Source organism: Symphalangus syndactylus, chromosome 16 (assembly GCF_028878055.3).
Source record: "Symphalangus syndactylus isolate Jambi chromosome 16, NHGRI_mSymSyn1-v2.1_pri, whole genome shotgun sequence".
Lineage (NCBI taxonomy): Eukaryota > Metazoa > Chordata > Mammalia > Primates > Hylobatidae > Symphalangus > Symphalangus syndactylus.
The window spans coordinates 44,491,318-44,514,074 of record NC_072438.2 but is presented as its reverse complement, the minus strand read 5'-3'; the positions used below and the strand labels follow the sequence as shown (position 1 = coordinate 44,514,074).

Genomic DNA, 22,757 nt, shown 5'->3' with positions numbered 1-22,757 from the left:
TAAGTTGTGAAACCTATGATCAGGTGGCCTTCACTTTCTGAATTCTTGCTATCCAATATCAGGAACTGATTAGATATGTGTGTGTGTGTGTGTGTGTATTTATTTATGTTAAGGTACTGCTCAGGGCTCTCATTATCCTTACACTTAATACTTGCTATTTGAAACTGGGGAACCAAATATATTTAGATAATATAAGTATCCCTGGCTACCCAAACTCACTATCTAAACCTTCACCATTCAATCTCATAAACTGAATAATTTGGAAAAGAGTGATACTCGTATAAGAGTCAAATAATTGGAACAAATAATGAATGCAAAAAGAGATGGCAGTTGAAGTAAATTTCTCAAGGACAAATAGATATTAGTTCAAAGAAGAAGAAGGCCAGAGTAGCTGAGGCACTCAGGTAGGAAATAACAACATGTGTTCACAACAAGTAGATTCGAGACCCTGTGTATGGAGAGGGGCCAGAGATGAAGCTAGACAGGGACGCAGGGGCTAGATTGTCAGGGCATTGATTGAACTTCATAGTGTAGACAATGGTGTGTCATTGGGTAATTTTAAGCAGGTAAGTGACATGATCAGATTTGTGAATTTAAAAGATCACTCTGGCTTTGGGATTTCAAAAGATTCCATGTTAAATGGTTCTGCATGTTTTAGAATACTGTGTGGAAGGAATGGTATCTGTGCGGCAAACCACAGAATCCTAATGGTGAGACTTTATTGCTAGGTAGCCATGCTGGTGTAAAAACCCTTAGAAAAGCTACGGGGAGGGTGAGGAGTGGGCGTGGTGGCTCACACCTGTAATCTCAGCACTTTGGGAGGTCGAGGCAGGTGGATCACTTGAGGTCAGGAGTTTGAGATCAGCATGGCCAACATGGTGAAACTCCGTTTCTGTTAAGAATACAAAAATTAGTCAGGTGTGGTGGTGTACACCTTTAATCCCAGCTATTCAGGAGGCTGAGGCACTAGAACTACTTGGATTCAGAAGGTGGAAGTTGCAGTGAGCTCCAGTCTAGGTGACAGAGTGAGACTCTCTCTCAAAAAAAAAAAAAAAAAAGAAGAAGAAGAACCTACAGGGGACAGTGGAGCTGGAGCTGCCAAGCTGCCACCTAGACACATCTCCAAATATACAGATGATGAAATGTGGCTGCCTGTGCAGCATTGAATTACTTGTTGATCTTTCCATCTGTACAAAATAAATTGGAAAGCTACATTTTGTTTATAAATGGCATAGACATTATATACATTTATGAAGGGATTTGAATTCTTCAAAACAACACGGAACTGCTTCTTCAGGTACAACAGAGAGTGTCTTCTGCTGCTTCAAATCTCTCTGAGTTCTGTCTCTGACTCCTAGGCCCTCTTTTAATGGGCTCACCCGATTAGGCCCACACAAGATAATCTTCCTTTGGAGTAACAATTCTCATTTTATATGTGTATAAAAGAATAGGCTCGTGCCGTTATGGAGGCCAAGAAGCTCCGTGAGAACCAGGAAAGCTGGAGGTGTAATTTACTGTGACTCTGAAAGCCTTAGAGACAGGGGTGCTGATGGTATAAGTCACAGTCTGAGTCCAAAAGCCTGAGAACCAGGAGCTTCCATGACTGAAGGCAGGAGAAGATGGATGTCTCAGCTCAAACAGAGAGAGCAGATTTCCCCTTCTTCTCCCTTTTTGTTCTGTTCAGGCCCTCAACGGATTGGATGACACCTACCCACTTTGGTGAGGGTGATCTTCTTTTCTCAGTTATCAATTCAAATGCTAATCTCTTCCAGATACACACAGAAATAATGTTTCACCAGTTATCTGGGCATCCCTTATCCCAGTCAAGTTGATGCAAAATTAACCATTGCACTCTCCTACAAAAGTGGATATAAATGGAGCTACTTTGAAAATTAGTTGCTTTGTATTATGTTGGGAGAGAGATGCTGGCATGGTAGTAATTACTATCCTGTTTCCTTTTCTTCCAGGATGTAGAACCAGACTCAATTTCCCAGTCTTGCTCCCAGGTATGTGGTCTGTTGACTATCTTCCTCCCAAATCCTCCACTCTTGTTTTCTTGTTATCTGCGAAGCTGGAAGTCAGAGGACTCTGATGCCCTAGGTGATGGCGGAGATACAAGATTGAAGGAACCTGGGTCCCGAGTCATTGCTTGGAAAGAGCCATACAGCAGGGCCACCTGTCCAGGAGCACTTACATTGTGTTATTTCACAAATGAAAAATGAACACTGGAGTGCTGGGGCTGATTGTCACAGCAGTTAGCCTCCTCTGAAGAACACAGCTGGATTTCACACTCCCTCTAGCTATAGAGCTCATTCACATTTGCTTCCTAATTGATGCTTTGGTGAGTATCATTAATCCATTTTTTTATGACTTTTTTTAAAAGAGAAAATGCATCTTCCATTTTCCATGACTACTAGAACTATAGACAAAAGATGCAAGAAAATATTTACTCTATTGGGGCATTAAATAGTATTTAATTTCTTTCTTTTGACTACACAAACTTTTGAAGTTTTAGGACAGTAGCTGCATAGATCTACTTATAAGAGAAAAATTAATTTTTAATTTCTCTTATTATTTGGAATGTTCTCTTGAAATTATTAAGTTAGAAATCCAATTGATTTCCCTTTGTTAATCTGATATAATTAATTTATATAAACGTTTTCCAGGCTAAAGCCCAAGTATATTGAAATTTACATAGTAAAAACCAGGAAATAATGTTACTATTTATCATGTTGGCTCCTGCACTTTCAAGTTACCTTTCTTACCTTATTACTTGGGAACAATGATGTCATGGCTTAGAATTTAGATGTTTCTAGGTATTTACTTTGTGATTATCAGCAAACTTACTATATGACATCTTGTTTTGTACACTGAATTTAAAAAGAGTTAATACAATACTTCAAGTGTATTTAATAAAATGGCTTGGTATTTCACATGCAAACATGTTCTGGAAACTTAAGGTAACTTTATTATTTCCTGGACTTTATTAATTGATTGACATCAAGATAGGCTAACTCAGACCAAAAGTATTCATATTTCCACAGGAATAGTTATTAAAAAGGTGAGGAAATAAAAACAAACAATGATATAAACACTTAATAGATCAGAAAAACAATGTTTGAATTATGATAATTTAGATGTGAAAGAAGAGTGACCAAATGCAAGAAAAATGAACATGAGGGAAGTTAAATAAAGGGAGATGTGAGTTGAAAGAAAACACAATCAATATAGATGGGCACATTTTGTAAACTATAGGCTTAAGAAGGAAAAGAACAGGCCGGGCGCGGTGGCTCACGCTTGTAATCCCAGCACTTTGGGAGGCCGAGGCGGGCGGATCACGAGGTCAGGAGATCGAGACCACAGTGAAACCCCGTCTTTACTAAAAAAATACAAAAAAATTAGCCGGGCGTGGTGGCGGGCGCCTGTAGTCTCAGCTACTCGGAGAGGCTGAGGCAGGAGAATGGCGTGAACCCGGGAGGCGGAGCTTGCAGTGAGCCGAGATTGCGCCACTGCACTCCTGCGTGGGCAACAGAGAGAGACTCCGTCTCAAAAAAAAAAAAAAAAAGTAGGAAAAGAACAAAATAAACACTTGACTCAAACTAAAAGAGATAAGAAATGTTTAAACTGAAGACTATTAATAAGAACAGAAAGGAATGTGGAGTACTGTTTAAGAAAATACAAGGAAAAGATGCTTTAAAATCCTGTAGTCTTGACTTCAGATTCCAGTTCCACTTTCAACTACAGGTATGACCTTGGATTAATTAATTACTTTACCAGTCTGAGCTTAAGTGTCCCCAGCTGTCAAATGAGAATAATAAAACCTCGTAAGATGCGTGCAAGGCTGTATTTCTCAGGCTTTTGCAGCCTATGGTGCTGTAAGACAGTGCCACTCTCCCCCAAGTCAGTTTTCTCTCCTTCCATGGTAACTGAGTGGTAGCTGCCTTGCAGTTGTATGTGGCCCTGGGACTAAGTTCTCTCCAATAGAATGTGAGTGAACACTATGCAGGCCATTTTGAGCTACTGCCTGTGACACTGGATGTGCCTCCTCTATGCCCTTTCCCCTTGCCTGACTAGAACCAATGGCACCCAGACTCGATCATGCAGATGAGATGAAGGCCCCAAGGGCCTCAATGATTGTATGGAGCAGAGCTCCTAACAACCTTGACTGCTCACCTCCCACTGTTACATGGGAAAGCAATGAACTTCTAGCTTTTTTAAGGTCCAGGTTAATTGTTGTACCGCTTTTGATACAGTTTGGAGGTTTGTCTCTCTAAATCTCATGTTGAAATAAAATCCTCAGTACTGGAGGTTGGGCCTGGTGGGAGGTGTTGGGGTCATGGGGGCAGATCCCCAATTAATGACTTAGTGGCATCCTCTTAGTGATGAGTGAATTCCCATTCAGTTCACATGAGATCTAGTTGTTTAAAAGAGTGTGGCCCTCCCCCTACCTCCCCTCTTGCTCCCTCTCTGGCCATGTGATGTTCTGGTGCACAATTGTCTTCTGCCATGCTTGAAAGCTTCCTAAAGCCCTCACCAGAAGCAGATGCCAGCACCATGCTTCCTGTACAGCCTACAGAACTGTGAGCCAATTAAACCTCTTTTCTTTAGAAATTACCCAGCCTCAGGTATTTCTTTAAAGCAATGCAAGAATGGACTAACATATCTTTCTTATAACATCCTAGTCCTATCCTAATATGGCTCCCTTCAGACCAAAAGTCTCTTTCCTTCCTCATCATGTATTTCCTCCACTGCTGACCCTGGGAGAGAATCATGGCAGAATCAGATATTCCACCTACCAGGAAAAGGAAGTCAGATTTTACTTTATTTGCTGTTCTAGAACAATTGACTTTTTTTCCCAAATATAAAACAATATTATTTAAGTTTTTCCATGCAACTTCCCCCTTAAAAAAATCTGATAACATCCTGACTGCTTTAAACTACAGTGTATTCATAGAAAACTCGAGGTACAGTTAAGATGCACAGATCAGGAGGTGACTGCCATTGAAGAGATAGTTTGTTTCTCAAGGTTCCCAGGAGAGGGGGCACACCATAGCATGGGGTAGGGGTGGGGCACACAGGGAAGCCTCAGGGTTGGTCAGGAGGCAGAGAGAAAGGGAATAACTGTGGGCAATGCATGGGTGAGGTGGTGGGGGCAGTCTTAGGATTGCATAATTTGAATAACTTCAGCAGGCTCTGAGGCATAGGGACTGTCTGTAGTTACCCGATACCTGCTCCTGTGGTGATTAATAGATAATGGAGTATGACAGCCCCATTAAGGAGATGGTTGAGGTGCGGGCTCTGTTTTGGCTTGTATTTGAAGAACACACTAGAGAGCAAGTTGTTTACTACTTCTGGGGATTGGTTAACACTGGGAGAAGTTCCTCCAGGGCCAGCAAAACCCAAGATGTCAAAGCATCCAAATATAGCAAATAAAAGACAAGATTAATACACTTACCTACTCTCATGGTTTTGAAAATTTCTTTCCCTGGAAAATAAGCACTCAATACATGATAAATATCACTTTTATTGCATGCCAATTTGCTTTAGCACATAAAAATATAAAAGGTTGCTCCTATCCTCAAACATTTAAAAATCAAGCTGCATAGGTAATACATAAACACAAAATGTAGCATAAAGAATTATAAGTACCAAAAGAGCAATACAAACAATGAGAGCTAGGGCAGTTCTGCAGATGCCATGTGACTCTGGGCTGGGGTGATTTGAGTAGAGCTAGGAAGAACTCAGGGGGGCTCTTGAAGAAGAATTGGGGCTGATAAGAAGGGAAAAAGGCAGAGGAACATTGCACCAGAATGTAGATTCCAGGAAACCATGTCTGGCTTGTTCACCACTATGACCATTAGCACCTAGCACAGTGCCTGGCACAAGATGGGCAGACTGGTAAATATGGGTTGGATGAAAATGAATTCTGGGCCCAAAGGGACGTGGCTGCATGATTGAGGGACTCTAATGAGACCAATTTGAATAATGAAAAAATATGTTTGGAAAAGTAGGTTGTTAATTTGGGTCCTCCGAGAAGCAGATGACAAGATGGGATTAAATATGCAAGGGTTTTATTAAGGGAAGCACCTGAGACAAGGCGGGGGCAGGGGATCCAGGCAAGACTTGGGGAGTCATCAGTCCATGAGCAAAGGGGAGAAAGGGAAGGTTGGGTAGACAAATTCTCGATGTAGTCTGGGGAAGACCATGAGGGAGCCCTTGACTCAAAGTTAGCTGTCAGATGTTTGGGAAATTGCCCAAGAACAAATCAGTCAGAATCAGAACCCAAATCTCCTTCTTTATTCCCAGGGTCAGTGCTCTTTCCTTTTTTTGATGAGTAAAGAAAAGCATTTGGAGGTCAAATGGCCATCCCCTGAATTGAAGAATTTTGGCTCGATCCATTCTGAGTTCAGTGATAAGGCATAAAACTTACTGGAAAATTATGTAAAAAGATAATCTGTAAGCCATATGGCTTGCTGGGACTAGGTCCAGGCTGGCACCTAAAAAAAACACCTGAAGAATGTCAGTGCCAACTTCCTGCTTTTTATTTGCAACTCTTCTTTAGCAAAGAGAAGCCATGGAATATAATGAACAAAGCACTGGACAAGGTCATTGGCCAGGTGGCTGACCTCTCTAGGCTCTATTTCCTCATGAATAAAGTAAGGGTTTAGACTAGATGTGTACAACAGCCCACCCAGCTCTCTGCCTGAGAATTCTAAGAACGCAGATAGATATGAACGTCGTGGCTTCAGTAATGGAGGGCGAGAAAGATCATGACTATCACAGGTGGGGTGGAGTGGTGCCAGTGATGACTTCCTTTGGAGTTGTGCTGAAGGTGTGATGAGAGCATTGCTCTCTTTTTTGAGATGGAGTTTCACTGTTGTTGCCCAGGCTGGAGTGCAATGGTGCAATCTTGGCTCACTGCAACCTCTGCCTTCTGGTTTCAAGCGATTCTCCTGCCTCCACCTCCCAAGTAGCTGGGATTACAGGGGCCCGGCACCAGGCCTGGCTAATTTTTATATTTTTTGTAGAGATGGGGGTTTCACCATGTTGGCAAGGCTGGTCTTGATCTCCTGACCTTGTGATCCACCTGCCTCAGCCTCCCAATGTGCTGGGATTACAGGTGTGAGCCACCACGCTCAGCCGAGAGCATTGCTTTTTGTTCAAATACTTTTTATATACCCAGTTCTGTGATTAGGCTCTAGGAGTAAAATGATGAGTAAGACATGGCACCTGGCATTGAGGAACTCATAGTTTAGCCAGAAGATATGGTGAGAGGTAGTGTGGGATGAGGAAAGGAAGAGGGTGTGAGGGGAAGGCCTGTGGAACCACATAACTCTACATTGATTTCTTTAAGTACCTAATTCTCAGGGTTATGGGGAAGATTAGAAATGGCATAGATCAGCACTTTGGGAGGCTGAGGTATGAGGATCACTTGAGCCCAGGCGTGCGAGACCAGCCTAGGAAACATAGCAAGACCCCCATCTCTACAAAAATAAAAAATAAAATAAAAAAATTAGCTGGGCATTGTGGTGCATCCCTGTTGGTGCATCCCAGCTACTCAGGAGGCTGGGATGGGAGGATTGCTTGAACCTGGGAGGTCAAGGCTGCAGTGAACCATGATCATGCCACTGCACTCCAGCCTGGGCAACACAGGGAAACCTTGTTCCTAAAAAAGAAAGAGAAATAGCATAGATAAGCAGACCAGAGCAGCATCAGAAACAAAAGTGGTATTCACACAAAGGTTTGCTGTCATCACTCGTGTGACAGCGTAAAAGATGGCTGATGATAACTCTCTCCAGGCTGCCCCTTTCCCCCATCTTCCACTGCTGGAGAAGAAGAGACCCCTTCCTTACCTGGCTCACCGGTGGACTGCCTCTGGTGTGAAACACTCTCTGAAGTAAGGCAAAAAATTGTGGTGCAGAATTTTAAAAAGCTGATGAGAGGAGATAAAAGATATAGAGGAGAAGCTAAGGAGATCTAATAAGGATTTAGAGAGAGAGAAGTTGAGAAAGAGAGAGGAACAATGTTGCATAGGGCCAGGGGAGAAGGGAGGAGAGAGGATCAGAAGGGTGGGTGGTGAACATGAGGCTGTGGAGTGCAACAGAGAAGACTGGAAAAGGGAAAGGGGATAGAAATGTGTGGCTGGAGACATGGAATTGGATCTTCCCTCCTTTTTTTAAAAAGACAATAATGTTTCCTTTTTGAAAGGTTTTGGCTGCCTGTGCCTCTTTAATCATGACATCATATCGAGACTGAACCACAAGGGTTTGGCGTTCTAACAGCTTGTATTACATACATGCATAATTGAAATGCACTGTGGTAATAGAGGCATTTACAAAGACCTGGAAGAATTCAAGGGAGAAATAATTATTTCTCATGAATGGGTCAAAGAGAATAAAATGTTTGATTTGCTTGAGGGCTGGCTTTGACTCTTACTGGATGAATGGTCTTGGCAAAATCACTTAAACTCTCTGAGCTTCAGCTTTCTCATCTATAAATGAAAGATTTAAAAAAAAATAAATTATCTTGTAAGACTTGACGTAAGAATCAAATGACATATCAAATGTATAATATAAAATGAAAGACAGTTGAGAGTAGGGGTTGTGAAGTTAGACACATGTGGGTTGGAATCTTGGCTCAATGCGACCACGGGCAAGTAATAGGATCTTTGTGGGAACCAGTAGTCAATGCATACAGTGTTTGCACAATGTCTGGCACCAGGTAAGTTCTCAGGTGTTAAGATTCTCTTGGCATATCTTGAAGCTCTACGCAAGTGGCTGTTATTATTTTTGTTAGGATAATGCCTAACAGTACCAAGCTGTAGGGGCAAAAATACCCAGGGGGTGAAGATGAGGTATTGTATTATTTCCCCATTGCTGCTGTAACATATTACCACAAACAACACAGACATACGTTCCCACAGTTCTGGAGGTCAGAGATATGAATCCCATTTCAGTGGGCTAAAGACAAGGTGTCTCAGGCCTGGCCCCTTCTGGAAGCTCTAGGGTAGAATCTGTTCCCTGGCCTTTTCCTGCTTCTAGAGTCCACTTCCATTCCTTGGTTCACTACCTCCCCGCATCCGAGCACCTTCTCTCCTTTGTGACCTCGGCTTTGTCCTTACGACGTCTCTCTCTGACCGTAACTCTACTGCTTCCTCTTATAAGGATGCGTGTGATTACAACGGGCTCGCCTGCAGAATTCAGGATATTTTCTCCATCTCAAGAACCTTAACCATCTCTGCAAAGTCCTTTTTGCCATATAAGGTGACATCTTTACAGGGTCTGAGGATTAAGATGTCGACATCTTTGGGTGGCCATTATTCAGCCTATCACAGGTACCCAGGGGAGGAAAAAGGAAATTTCCAAGAAGGAAAAACTTGAAAATTGGGAAGGCTAATTGCAAATGGTGACTACTGAATAATTAGAAATATAATGAAGGCAGTGACGAGATGACGGCACAGATGCATGACCCAGTGCAGTCCCAGCGGCTCCTGATAGGTAAAGGAGTGGGTTTATTTGGCTGACTGCCTCCGGCCACCCTCACCTTCTTTAGGGCATCTCTCAATTGCTACTCTCACCTCTCTTTGTGTCTGTCCTTCTATTCCTTTTCCCCTCTTCCCCTCTGTGTCAAGAAGCTATCATGAGACCTGATTTATGAGACTTTGTCATGAGGACCTGATTTTAAAATTTTGGCTCAGTCACTCCCACACTTCACGACCTTGGTCCAATCACTTAACCTCTCTGCACTTGAAATATCTTATTTATTAGAATAGGCATAATGCCAATTTCCTGAAGGGCTTTTGCAAGATATAATGTGAGATAACTCATTGAGAAAATACTTGGCTCCAATCAATGCTAGCTTTTCTGTCTCTTTGTTGTTCCTCCAGTCCTCCTGTCTTTTGGGGTTCAGCAAGTCTTTCTTTGAGACGTCCTCTGTGCCGGTCACTATTCCAGGAACTTCCACATATAGTGCCTCATTTGTTTCTCCCGACAACCTTACGGGATGGATTTATTTATTTCCTGTTATTGATGGGCATAGTGAGCTCCAGAGAGTCAAGGTAACTTAGCAAGTCCATGTCACAGGAGGTGGCAGAGCTGTGATTCTGGTCTGAGACATCTGACTCCATTCCTGGCTGTGACACGGAACCACAGTGTACATTTTATTGCTGAAAGATACAGTTATAATTTCTTGCCACTTATTTTCAAAAGTAGAACAGTCAGAACATTCGTTTACTTTTTTTTTTATAAAGCAACTACAGTAAACACCTTCTTTTTTTTTTTTTTTTTTTTTTTTTAAGAAATAAAGGTCTTGTTCTGTCACCCAGGCTAGGGTGCAATGGTGCAATCACAGCTCACTGCAGTCTCAAACTCCTGGACTCAAGCCACCCTCCTGCCTCAGCCTCCCCAGTACCTGGGACTACAGGCACGTCCATGATGCCCAGCTAATATTTTATTTTTTTTAGAGATGGGGTCTCACTATCTTGCCCAGGCTAGACTTGAACTCCTAGCCTCAAGTGATCTTCCCACCTCAGCCTCCTAAAGTGGTGGGCATACATGCACAAGCTACCACACACAGCCTCAACAAATACTATCTATGGCAAAGCTTTTAACTTTGAATATGGCCCTTGGTTTTGTTGTGGGAGTCCACAGCCATCCCCTAAAGAGCCGCCCAGGGCCTGCTCAACGTGGCATGGCAGGCAATGCAAATTTCTGCTCTTTCCATTCAGAGGTGCTTGGCAGGTGGCCAGCCCACAGCTCTGAGCTCATGTTCCTGGTAGTTCATTTCTGCTGGGCTGGTCATGTGAAAGGAAGTGGATGACTGAAGGACACACAAGCTGTAATTAGTAGGAGTGGGAGTAAAAGGTATCACGACGGGTTGTACCTGCACCAGCAGGCACACCAGCAGCTGAGACACACACCAGAGTGCCACCCTGAGTGCTAACCTGTGCTAGTGAGAGGTGGCATACAGGGTGCTGCCAGGCTCTGCCTCACTTACAGGAGAATAGAGAACAGCGTTGTCTCTGGAGAGCTGTAGTCTTGAGAAAACAGGAATTGGCCAGCGGAAGGCTCTTTGAGCTAGTGAGAAAATGGTGCCCCTTCCTGTGGGCAGGCATAGTTTCATGCCAAGGCACAAAGCCTGCCACACAGTACCTGGGTTGCATGTCAGTTCCCACCCACCCTGGGCTTCAGCAGCACCGCAGAGGGGCAAGAGCCTTGACTCTGGGTTCAAATCACAGCTTACTGACCTCTGCTTCTGTTCTTACGACCTCTCTATCTGACTCTGATTCTGCTTCACTGCCTCTCTTTTATAAGGACACCCCAAAGAAGGTGAGGGTGGGAGGAGACATTTCTTTACCTTTTAGGAGTTGCTGGGACTAGAGTCATGCATCTGTGCTGTCATCTCATCGCTGCCTCCATTATGCTTCTGACTAATCCTTCAGTAGTCACCATCTGTAATTAGCCTTCCCAATGTTCATATTTTTCCTTTTTGGAAATTCCTTTTTCCTTCCCTGGATATCTGTGATAGGCTGAATAACAACCACCCAAAGATGTCAACATTCTCATCCTCAGAACCTGTGAGGATGTTATCTTATGTGGTAAAAAGGATGAGTAAATTAAGGTTCTTGAGATGGAGAGAATAGCTTGACTTCTCGAGGTGGGTCCACTCTAATTACCCAGTGTTTTTATGAGAGAGAGGCAGTGGAGTTAGGGTCAGAGAACTGTTTACTGCTGTCTGACCTTAGGCAACTGACTTCACTTCCCCTGTGACTTGGGTTCATTATCTATAAATTGGGGTGAACCATTATACCTATCTCAAAGGTTCATGCCCATAATCCCAGCACTTTGGGAGGCCGAGGCGGGCAGATCACTTGAGGTCAGGAGTTGGAGACCAGCCTGGCCAACATGATGAAACCCCATCTCTACTAAAAAAAAAAAAAAAAAAAAATTAGCCTGGCATGGTGGCAGGTGCCTGTAATCCCAGCTCCTCAGGAGGCTGAGACTGGAGAATCACCTGGACCCAGGAGGTAGAGGTTGCAGTGAGCCAAGATAGTGCCACTGTATTCCAGCCTGGGCAACGGCCGAGACTCTGTCTCATAGAAGAAACAAAAACAAACAAACAAACAACAACAACAAAAATCAAATGTTCTTGTGATGGAGGAAGCAAAAATTTAACCCACATACAAGACAGAATGGTTCCTAATCATAGCAGGTACCACATGGAGGTGAGTTAATTTTATGCTTACTAGAGCTGCAAATTCAATTACTGGGAGGGAATAGAATCCTCAGTTCTCTCTCTTCTTCCAGTCCCAGGCCCCAGACCTCTTTTTACCCTACATGTCCTCTGTGAGTTTAGAAATATCCTCTGTGGTACCACATCCTCAATGATCCCCTCATGATAGCAGCAAATTCACCTGGGAACTAAGCTTGCATTGATTCATGCTCCAACACATATTTGCTTAAGAGCTTAATTTGTATTGCTGAGTGTATTTGTTCAGAGAAAAACTAAGCTGTCAAAACAAAGAAATCTAAAACTGTAGTGGCTTCAAGAAGGTAGACACTTACAATTTATGACCACCAGTAACTGTTTTGGGACAGATGAGTTAGAGTTTCCACCCTCAGACTGTCTTTCCAATAAGGTAACCTGTGCATTCCCTGGTTAAAGTAGTCACATGCCAGTTATTTAGCCATGCACAGAAAATGGGACTCATTTACATGATCTCTAAACTTCATTTTATTTTATTTTAATTTTTGAGATGGAGTCTCGCTCTGTTACTCAGGTTGGAGTACAGTGGTTTGATCTTGGCTCACTGCAACTTCTGCCTCCTGGGTTCAAATGATTCTCCTGCCTTAGCCTCCCTAATAGCTGGGATTACAGGCGTGTGCCACCACACCCAGCTAATTTTTGTATTTTTAGTACAGACGGGGTATCACCATGTTGGCCAAACTGGTCTCGAACTCCTGACTTAAAATGATCCACCCACCTTGGCCTCACAAAATGCTGGGATTACAGGCATGAGCCACCACGCCTGGCCTTAAACTTAAGATAATATTTAGATACAACCTGGGCTGTAATACATCTAGAATGTGTGAACAGTTCTATTAAATCCTACATCCCACATATCCTACTGGCTCCCAGCTGACTTTCCCCCTTCATCCTAATAAACACCATATTCTTCTGAGAAATCCACCACTCCAATGTTTTTCTTATAGTGGTTGGATCAAAATGTCTACAGTCAAAAAAAGACTATTTTTACCCTGAGTCTTAATTCAGTAGCTCTCTTCGACAGTTTTCTCTATCTATTAGAGTTGACAATAAATGTTCATTGTGATAGAAGTTGCCGACTAAGAGAATGTCAATAATTGTAATTGTTGATTGTTATTAGCTGTAAATGGAGCTGGCAAAATGAGTTCATTATCCATAAGAAATGGCATACATGTTGATTGCACACAAAAAGTGTAATATGCATACAAGACAAAGCATAGAAATCACACTTAATCAAGTCTTTATTTTACCATCTGCTCAGTTTTTCTCTTAGAAACCTCTGACACATAAACATTTGTGATGGGGGTAGTAGGTGATGCTGCTGTCTGTATTCCTCAGAACACCTGGAGGCCAGAGTTCCTACCGTAATTTCTCAGTGTCGCACTAGCAGCTGCATGACACAGAGGTGGACCCATCACCCCCCTCTGCAGCTGGCACTCCTACCCAGGCACAATGTGACTCAGTGTGACCCTGTTCAGGTTGGAGCTATCTTTGGAGACACTGTCCCTGAAACAAATAAAACAATACAGCATGCTACATTGTCCCAGATGTATGAGGAAATTTGTATTCACTAACACATTGCTCATACATTTATTCATTTATTCAGCAAATGTTGATTGTCTACTTGCTCTGTTTTACTCCGTGTATTTGTCAGGATAAAGGTTAGGCAGCTATGAGAAAGAAATTTAAAAATGCAGTGGCTTAAGAAAGAAAGAAGCCTTTGCTCTTTCCAGTCACAGTCCAGGAAGTCCACGTTGGCAGAGCACCTTGGCTACACCTGTTCATTCAGGATCCCATTGCCCCTCCGTCCCATAGACTATGTCTTTGTAATGCTTGTGGTTTGTATAAGCGTTTAAAGACCGCCTTACTACTCCTTTCCACATAAGAGGATCTGTATTCTCCAACACACTTAGAGAGTGTTTACACTTCGACAGTGTTTACACTTCACTTTGACAAATCAGAAACACGTTAACTTAAGAAATGTCATTAAAATGTTCCCATGAAATTTAATTTTGAATATGTTGTCTTTTAGAAAAGTTTTTTAGACTGGGTGCAGTGGCTCATGCCTGTAATCCCAGCACTTTGAGAGACCAAGGCAGGTGGATCACCTGAGCTCAGGAGTTCGAGACCAGCCTGGGCAACATAGCAAAACCCTGTCTCTACAAAAAATACAAAAATTAGCCAGGCACGGTGGCATGCACCTGTAGTCCTACCTACTCGGGAGGCTGAGGTAGGAGGATCACTTGAGCCTGGGAGGCAGAGGTTGCAGTGAGCTGAGATCACATCATTGCACTCCAACCTGGCTGACAGAGTGAGATCCTGAGATCCTGTGATCCTGTCTCAAAAAAAAAAAAAAAAAAGAAAGAAAGAAACGTTTTTTAATGTTTATACTCAAAAAGCAAGCAGTGTAAACAAGTTGTCTGCATTGGAAAGAAAGCCTGTGGAGGCACCAATGTGTATCTAAACTAATACTGTAATCCCCAGTTCTGCTTGCTGCTATAACCCCCAGTTCCCTAAGGAAAGGTTTTGCATAGAAGTTCAGACTGCACTGCTCTGCTGTTACTGAGCACGGAGCATTGATCTCATATATCTTTTTGAAGAATGCTAACCTGGGTTTTACAATTTGTGACATGCAGTATGGGGGAGAGTCCAACCTCCTTCTATGGATGAGAGAAAATAATCTTGTAGCTGAGGTCATAGACACACTGCCTGGGGTCAGCAGCAAAGGAGGCAGAGAAAGACTGACCAGCCAGATCTCTCCCGCTATCGTCTCTCTCCCTACTTGCCTTGTTAAAGGAAGTCAATGTTGCATTAACGGTGTGTGTGTGTGTGTGTGTGTGTGTGTGTGATCAGAAGCTTTTTTGATAAGCCTATGCTTTGACATCCTAAACCTCAGAGTTTGACCTTAGGAAGGGGTTCCCAATACTTAGAATAAACCAGACCTCTTCTGTATGCTCAAAGCTACATCAAGAGCTTCCAGAAAGTGGAAAAGCAATTTCTTTTGAACAAAAGAAGTGGATGTGGCACACTCACCCTGTATTAATGAGAATGTGGTCACATGGCCATACCAAGCTGCAAGGGATGCTGGGAAATGTAGTTTCTGGCTGGCAGTCCTATGCTTAAGTGAAACAAGAGAGAAAGTAAGAAAAGACTGTGGTAGAGTAATTCCTCACTATGAGGTGGATTTTCAGTGCTCCACAGGAGTTCATTCTCATTTTCTCCCACCCTTTTCCAGAGATGTGTTATATTTTAAAAGTTCCATTAAGCACAGTGAGACAACTCAACACAGAGTAGAATCTCATGCCTTTCCCCCACTCCCCCGCCCTCGCTCCCTGAAAGAGGGGATTGCCCCATCACTTACAGGGCAAGTGCAATCTTGCCATTCACTTCTTTCTTCCTTAGAGCACTGATTCATTGTTGCCATGAATCAAACATTATTGCCATGCATTTCAAACACTCAGGTTGGCCCCAGGGGCTGCATATCCTACAAATGTTGAAAATGAACCCACCATCACATGATGCCATTGATTCTGCCACACATGTGACAAATCCTACACAGCCCCAGACACCTCTATGCTAAACCAGGAGGGAACTGTTTCAAGGTAATAGTTAGACATACATCCTTGCCTGCTGTGATCAGGGCTTTGTGCTTGATGCTTTATGGACATTTTCTTTCATCTCTGAAGCTGTGTTTTCAGGCAGTTTCCTGGGATCACCTCCCAAATAAACTACTTGAAGCAACTCTTTGTATTTGACTTTACTCAAGAAGGAACCCAAATTATGATAGCTTAGATCAATCAAGATTTACTCCCCACTTCTACTTCCTGGAGCCAGGAATAAATCTGTGTAACATGTGGGTGCCCAATATTACAGAACATTAGGGCTCTGATAGCAAGGAATAAGGGGAATGATTATGGGATAGGCAACCAGCAGTTCCCTCAAGTGGTTTTAGCCAACTCTATCTTTCTATATCCAAATGAATGGCTGGACGCAGTGGCTCACGCCTGTAATCCCAACACTGTGGGAGGCCAAAGACAGCGGATCACCTGAGATCAGGAGTTCCAGCCTGGCAACATGACAAAACCCTGTCTCTATTAGAAATGTAAAAATTAGCCAGGCGCGCGCCTGTAATCCCAGCTAGTCGAGAGGCTGAGGCACGAGAATCGCTTGAACACAGGAGGCGGAGGTTGCAGTGAGCTGAGATAGTGCCACTGCACTCCAGCCTGGGTAACAGGGTGAGACTCTGTCTCAAAAACAAAACAAAAATTAATGAGTAGCTATCTGTCCCCACACTCTTGAACATGTATCTTACATTTTACAATTGTCTTGGGATTGCAATTGTCCTGTCTAGAAGGCTAAGGCTGCTAGAATGTCCACTTAGGTTTGCTCTGCTAGAGTGAATTTGAGAGCAGGCTCTGAATGGGCCCAGTACTCCCATTCATGTGGGGAGCCTTCTGTTTGGCAGCCCTGAGTGTCCTGTGACCAGACTAAGTGGCCCACTGGACCTGTTTAAGCCTGGATGTGGCAGGGTGAGCAGCCACATGCCCCTGTCCTGGGTCACTTAGCTCTCTGGTGACGTCTCTTGCTCAGTACTTACCATGTTCCATTGTCATCATCTGCTTTTCAGGCTGCTTTTGAGGTCCTGGGGCCAGGGCTGCCGTTAACCCATCTAGGAGCTTTGCTCAATTTGTAATGCTCTTCCCCCTCTGGTTAGCGTCAGCTTCATAGACACATCTTGGCTTGCAGAATTTGTGCAATGTAGCCAGGATCAGGGCCAAGGTTCGTGAGCAGAACTTGGGCTAAATTTCAAGCCTCATCCTCCTTTGCCCCTCACAATGGACAAGGCAATTTTGTGCAGTGCTCAAGCTGGGCAACCACACACAACAGCCTTGTCAGGGGCTATGTCTTCATCTCTGGCTCCCAATTGCATAGCATAGTGCCTGAACATGACCTTGAGAAATTTGCTTAACCTCTTTGAGTCTTATCTCATTGCCTATAATACGGTGGTTTTAATAAGACATTATGTCATGGGATTTTTATGAGAATAAAATGGTCAGAACATGAAGAACAACGGCCCCGTGGTCAGATTCCCTTAGGTCCAAATTCTGGCTCTGTCACTAAGGAATATGGCTTTGGGCATGTTCCTAAGTCCTCTGAACCTCAGTGTTCTCAACTGGGGATGATAATAGTGTTTACCTCATGGTGTTATTGGGGAGATCAAATAAGAATACATTTAGAATACATATTTTAGAATCTGGCATGTATCAAACTATTAATTCAGGTTTAGCTATTATTACATTTAGCTTTTATGTACAGCTCCTAGAGTAGTTCCTGACATACAGTAGCTGATCAAAAAGTGGTAATTATCAGGTGATATATATGATCAAATACAGATGATACATAAATGGATGTGGAATGAATTGAAGCAGGATGTTCAGTCCTGAGAGAGCAGACATGCCTTTGTCCACATGACTCCTTTTGGTAACTGTCCTGCTCCCCGACTCCATGGGCTCCTGGAGTAACTCTTACACCTCTGCCTCAGGGGTAACCTTGGGACCCACGCTAGCCGCTCTTAGTACTCCATCTCTGAGCACAGCAATTTGCTCAGGTGTGGGCAAGGACCCAAGAGGACCACTTGGAGTCACCTTTGAATAATGACGTGTGTCTGCTGGAGAAGACAGGGCCTCTTTCTCTGGAATTGTGGATAATAGTGCTTGAGGCTCAGGGTGTCACCTAACTGCCAGTGGACAATTTGCCCACCTCGTGGAGAGAGGCCACATTACCCACCACTGGAGAAAAAGCAGAGCTGAGCAATGGAGAAGAGTGAAAGGGCATTAATGCCATTGTTTTAATCCTAGATCTAGCCATACCTGAAGCTATCCCTGCACTTGGATTTCCCAGCCAGATGATCCTCTTACTTCCACTTTTAAGTAAAGTTATTTCAAATTAGTCTTCTTTCATTGACAGTGGAAAGGACCATCTTACTCAAGGGAATGTCTGATGAATAGTAGTAATAATACTTCTAAGAGTAGATAACATTTATTGAGGCTTACTAGATGCTAGGCACTCTTCTAAGTGCTTTGCATGTATTAACTTATTTAGACTTTGTAACTGTTTCAGGTAGGCATGTTACTCCTGTTTTACAGATTAGAAAACTGAGTTTCATAAAGGTTTCTTGGCTAGTGATTACAGTCAGGATTCAAACATATAATTTTTTTTTTTTTTTTTTTTTTTTTTTTTTTTTTTTTTTTTTTGAGAGAGGGTCTCACTCTGTTACCCGTGCTGGAGTGCAGTGGTGCAATTTCGGTTTATTGCAACCTCGACCTCCCAGGTTCATATGATCCTCCGACCCCAGCCCCCCAAGTAGCTGGGACTACAGGCATGCACCACTACACCCGGCTAATTTTTGTATCTTTTGTAGAGACGAGGTTTTGCCATGTTGCCCAGGCTGGTCTTGAACTCCTTGGTTCAAGGGATCCATCTGCCTCAGCCTCCCAAAATGCTAGGATTACAGGCATGAGCCACTGTGCCCAGCCTAGTATTCAAACTTAGGCATCCAAGGGAGCAATGGACCATCCAAAGCACTGGCCTTATAATGTCTTACAAGTGTCATTAACATTGTCTAAAACATTTCGAATTGTAGTTCAAATGTATTATTATCAGAACTAGTTTATTTTAGAAAATAAATATTGCCATGCACAATCATACTTTGTGTTTGGCCAGAAGGGGCATTCCTGTGCTTGCTTAATTACTTTATTTAGCACATGTGACCCTCAGTGATATTTAGCTGTTTACACAAATCAGATATGCCCTTAAAACACAAAGGTATGTGACCAGTGAAGAAGAATGTAAATTAGACTCTTCAGGTGATTCTAAAAGGCAGATTTCCAAACCTGTGTTGTGTAAGGCTTTTGAAGATAACATTTGGATACATAAATAAATTACAGTATGCAATTAAAAAACTCAATCAGATCATGCTATGTTCACACATATTACTTTGTCTTTTACCTATGTATCTGACAAAAGTAAGGTATCAGCCAGTTGCAATAGGGGGTAAGGTAACTCTAGCTGGTGTCCAGAGGGTGACCCATTTCCTCAGATGACCCTGAGGAAAGCCACTGAAATAAGTCGAGAAACGTAATGTTGAGATTGAGACTGAAATCGTCCATTGATGTGGCTGGTAACTGCCAGAACAAAACTTTCCACTGAAATTTAATTTTTTACCTCTTTGCAGAAATGGTATTTTTTTCCCTTTGCAATTAGAAACCTGTGGGGGAGATAATATTGCGCCATCCACATATCCTTGTCTGCAGCAATTTTTCACTGAATGGCTGAGTCCTTGAGGACAACAACCTTATCCATCTTGCATGCTCAAGGGCAACTCAAGACAGCTTCATAGCACTATTTCTAAAATACCTTCAACACACTTTGTTTTTTGTATTTCTTATGAATCCTAGGTTACAAGTGTTCATTTGGCTATTTGGCTGTTCTTCAAAAACAGCACAAACTTGCTCAATGCTGATAGAGAAGTTCTGCAAATATGTGTCAACACTTCCTGTCGGGGCAGCTGGAAACACTCAGCTTTGCTATGCAAACCTCCTGTCCTTTCCACCAATTCCCAGAGTTTTCAAATTAACTTACAAGACAGGTAGGATTCCATTGTGTCCTCCTTATATAGGGGGTTTCAACTCTGATTAAATTTTAGAATCATCTGGGGAGCTTTAAAATATATCCTGTTCCAAATTTAGATCATTGGATCAGAATCTATAAGGGAGAAGCCAACATAAGTATGTTCTAGAAGCCTCAGGATAATTGAATTGGGCAGCCCAGGTGGGAACCACAGAAGAAGAAACCACTTCAAGCAGGGAAAGTAACTGTGATGTCTCCATTTAACATCAAGGCACTATATACCTTCCTCCAGAAGATTGGTTGCCCAACTTTGCTGCACATTACAATCGCTTGGGGAGCTTCTGAATTCCTGATGGCCTAGTTGCATCCCCTGCCAATTAAATGGCAATGCCTGGGCATGCAAACCTGGCATCAGAATAGTTTAAAGATGCCAAATGATTTAAATGTACAGCTACATTTTGGAACCACTGCTCCAAAGACTGTCTTCTGAAGAGGCACTTAAAATTTGCTTGAAAGAATTCAAGAACCAAACAGTTCTGCTGCTTACTACCTGTATGATCTTTCAGCCTATATTTCCTTATTAGAAAGAGAGAGTGGCCGGGCGCGGTGGCTCATGCTTGTAATCCCAGCACTTTGGGAGGCCGAGGCGGGTGGATCACAAGGTCAGGAGATCGAGACCACGGTGAAACCCCGTCTCTACTAAAAAAAAAAATACAAAAAATTAGCCGGGCGTGGTGGCGGGCGCCTGTAGTCCCAGCTACTCAGAGAGGCTGAGGCAGGAGAATGGCATGAACCCGGGAGGCGGAGCTTGCAGTGAGCCGAGATTGCGCCACTGCACTCCAGCCTGGGCGACAGAGCGAGACTCCGACTCAAAAAAAAAAAAGAAAGAGAGAGATAATAATGCTAATTCACAGTTGTGTTGTCTGGGCTGAAGGAGAATATATTTACAGCACGTAATTGTACCCATCTTATCCCTTGTATTAGTTTTCTATTGCTGCCATAACAAATTACTGCAAAGTTAGTGGCTTAAAACAATACAAGTTTATTATCTTACAGTTCTGGAGGCAAAAAAATTCGAAATGGGTCTCACTGGGCTAAAATCCAGATGTGGGCAGGACTGCCTCCCTTTCTGGAGGCTCTAAGGGAAGGTCTGCATTCCTGCCTTTTCCAGCTTCTGGAGGCCAGCCGCATTCTGTGGTTTAGGGCCCCCTCCCATCTTCAAAGTCACCATGGCCTGTAGCCTATCTCACATTCCATCACTTCGCCTCCGAGCCTCCCTTTTCCACACTGAAGGACCCTTGGGATTATACTGGGCCTCTCCAGACAATCCAAGATAACTTTCGTGTTGTAAAATAACTGATTTGCAACCTTCATTCCGTTTACTACCTTCATTCCCCTTTGCCATGTGTATTAGTTCATTCTCACATTGCTATAAAGACATACCCGAGACTGGGTAATTTATAAAGAACAGAGGTTTAATTGACTCACAGTTCCACTTGGCGGGGGAGGCCTCACGAAACTTATAATCATGGCAGAAGGGGAAGGAGGCACATTTTACATGGTGGCAGGTGAGAGAGAAAGTGAGCAAGAGCAGGGAAAACTGCCTTATGGGACCATCAGATCTCGTGAGAACTCACTCACTATCACAAGAACAGCAGGTGAAAACCACCACCATGATCCAATCACCTCCCACCAGGTATCTCGCTAGACACGTGGGGATTACAGGGATTACAATTCGAGATGAGATTTGGGTGGGAACACATAACCAAACCATATCACCATGTAAGGTGACATATTCACAGGTTCTGGACATTGAGAGGTGGCCATCTTTGGGAGGCCATTATTTTGCCTCTCACACCCTCATACCTTTTCCCTCTGATCAGGCCGCAAAATGTAATTGCAGGTTTATGTCAATTGATGTCTTACAAATACATGAGAATCTTATTAACGTTTTATTAGCATGAAAACAGCTAAATGATACCTATTGCTTTTCTTTTATTATTGGTATTTCTTTTATTATTTGTCTAATAGATTCCTTCCCTGCTGTCTGTTGAAGTGACGGGCTTAGGCACCCTTGTATGTGACATGTGATCTTCTGAATAGTCAGAGTCAACTGGACCACGGGTAGCCCCTGACCCCTGGGGAGACCATGAACTGGCTTGTGAGCACTTCTTTAGAATTTTTCTTAAGATCTTGAGGTAAAGATTGGCTCTAGAGTGCAGCAATAACTAACTACAGTTATCCATACCTCTTACCTAACTGGTTTTGCTGCAAAAAGTTTTAATGGCAAAAACTGCGATTATTTTTGCACCAATCTAATAGAATTAGAACTGGAGGCTGAGCGTGGTGGCTCACACCTGTAATCCCAGCACTTTGAAATGCCAAAGTGGGCATATCATTTGAGGTCAGGAGTTCGAGATCAGCCTGGCCAACATGGCGAAACCCTGTCTCCACTAAAAATACAAAAATTAGCCGAGTGTGGTGGCATACATATGTAGTCCCAGCTACTCTGGGGACTGAGGCAAGAGAATCACTTGACCCCAGGCGGTGGAGGTTGCAGTGAGCTGAGATCACGCCACTGCACTCCAGCCTGGGCAACAGAGCAAGACTCTAACTCAAAAAAAAAAAAAAAAAAGAATTATAGCTGGAATTGGCAACATGATAATTCAATGCCATATACAAGTCAGAATCTGAAAGGAGCAGGAACCACCAGAGCACAGAGGAAGATGGTTTCTGGAGAACTGAGAGAAGCTGAGATGTGAGACATTTTAGCCTCCAAAAGAAAGGTGCTTCCATTTTTTTTCTTTTTAAGAAAATTCCTGTTCCCATAGCCTTGGCTATCTTTTGGAAAAAATGTTTAGAAT

General features: G+C 43.1%; 1 long non-coding RNA gene across 1 annotated transcript in view; it reads left to right on the top strand.

Annotated features, from left to right (window-relative positions):
- Window positions 1-22,757, top strand: part of LOC129464558 (uncharacterized) — a 76,263-nt gene that overhangs the window by 7,258 nt on the left and 46,248 nt on the right. The window contains exons 2-3 of the long non-coding RNA XR_008651635.2: window positions 1,968-2,006; window positions 2,101-2,341. This is a non-coding gene — a long non-coding RNA (uncharacterized lncRNA). The remainder of the gene's footprint in view (window positions 1-1,967; window positions 2,007-2,100; window positions 2,342-22,757) is intronic.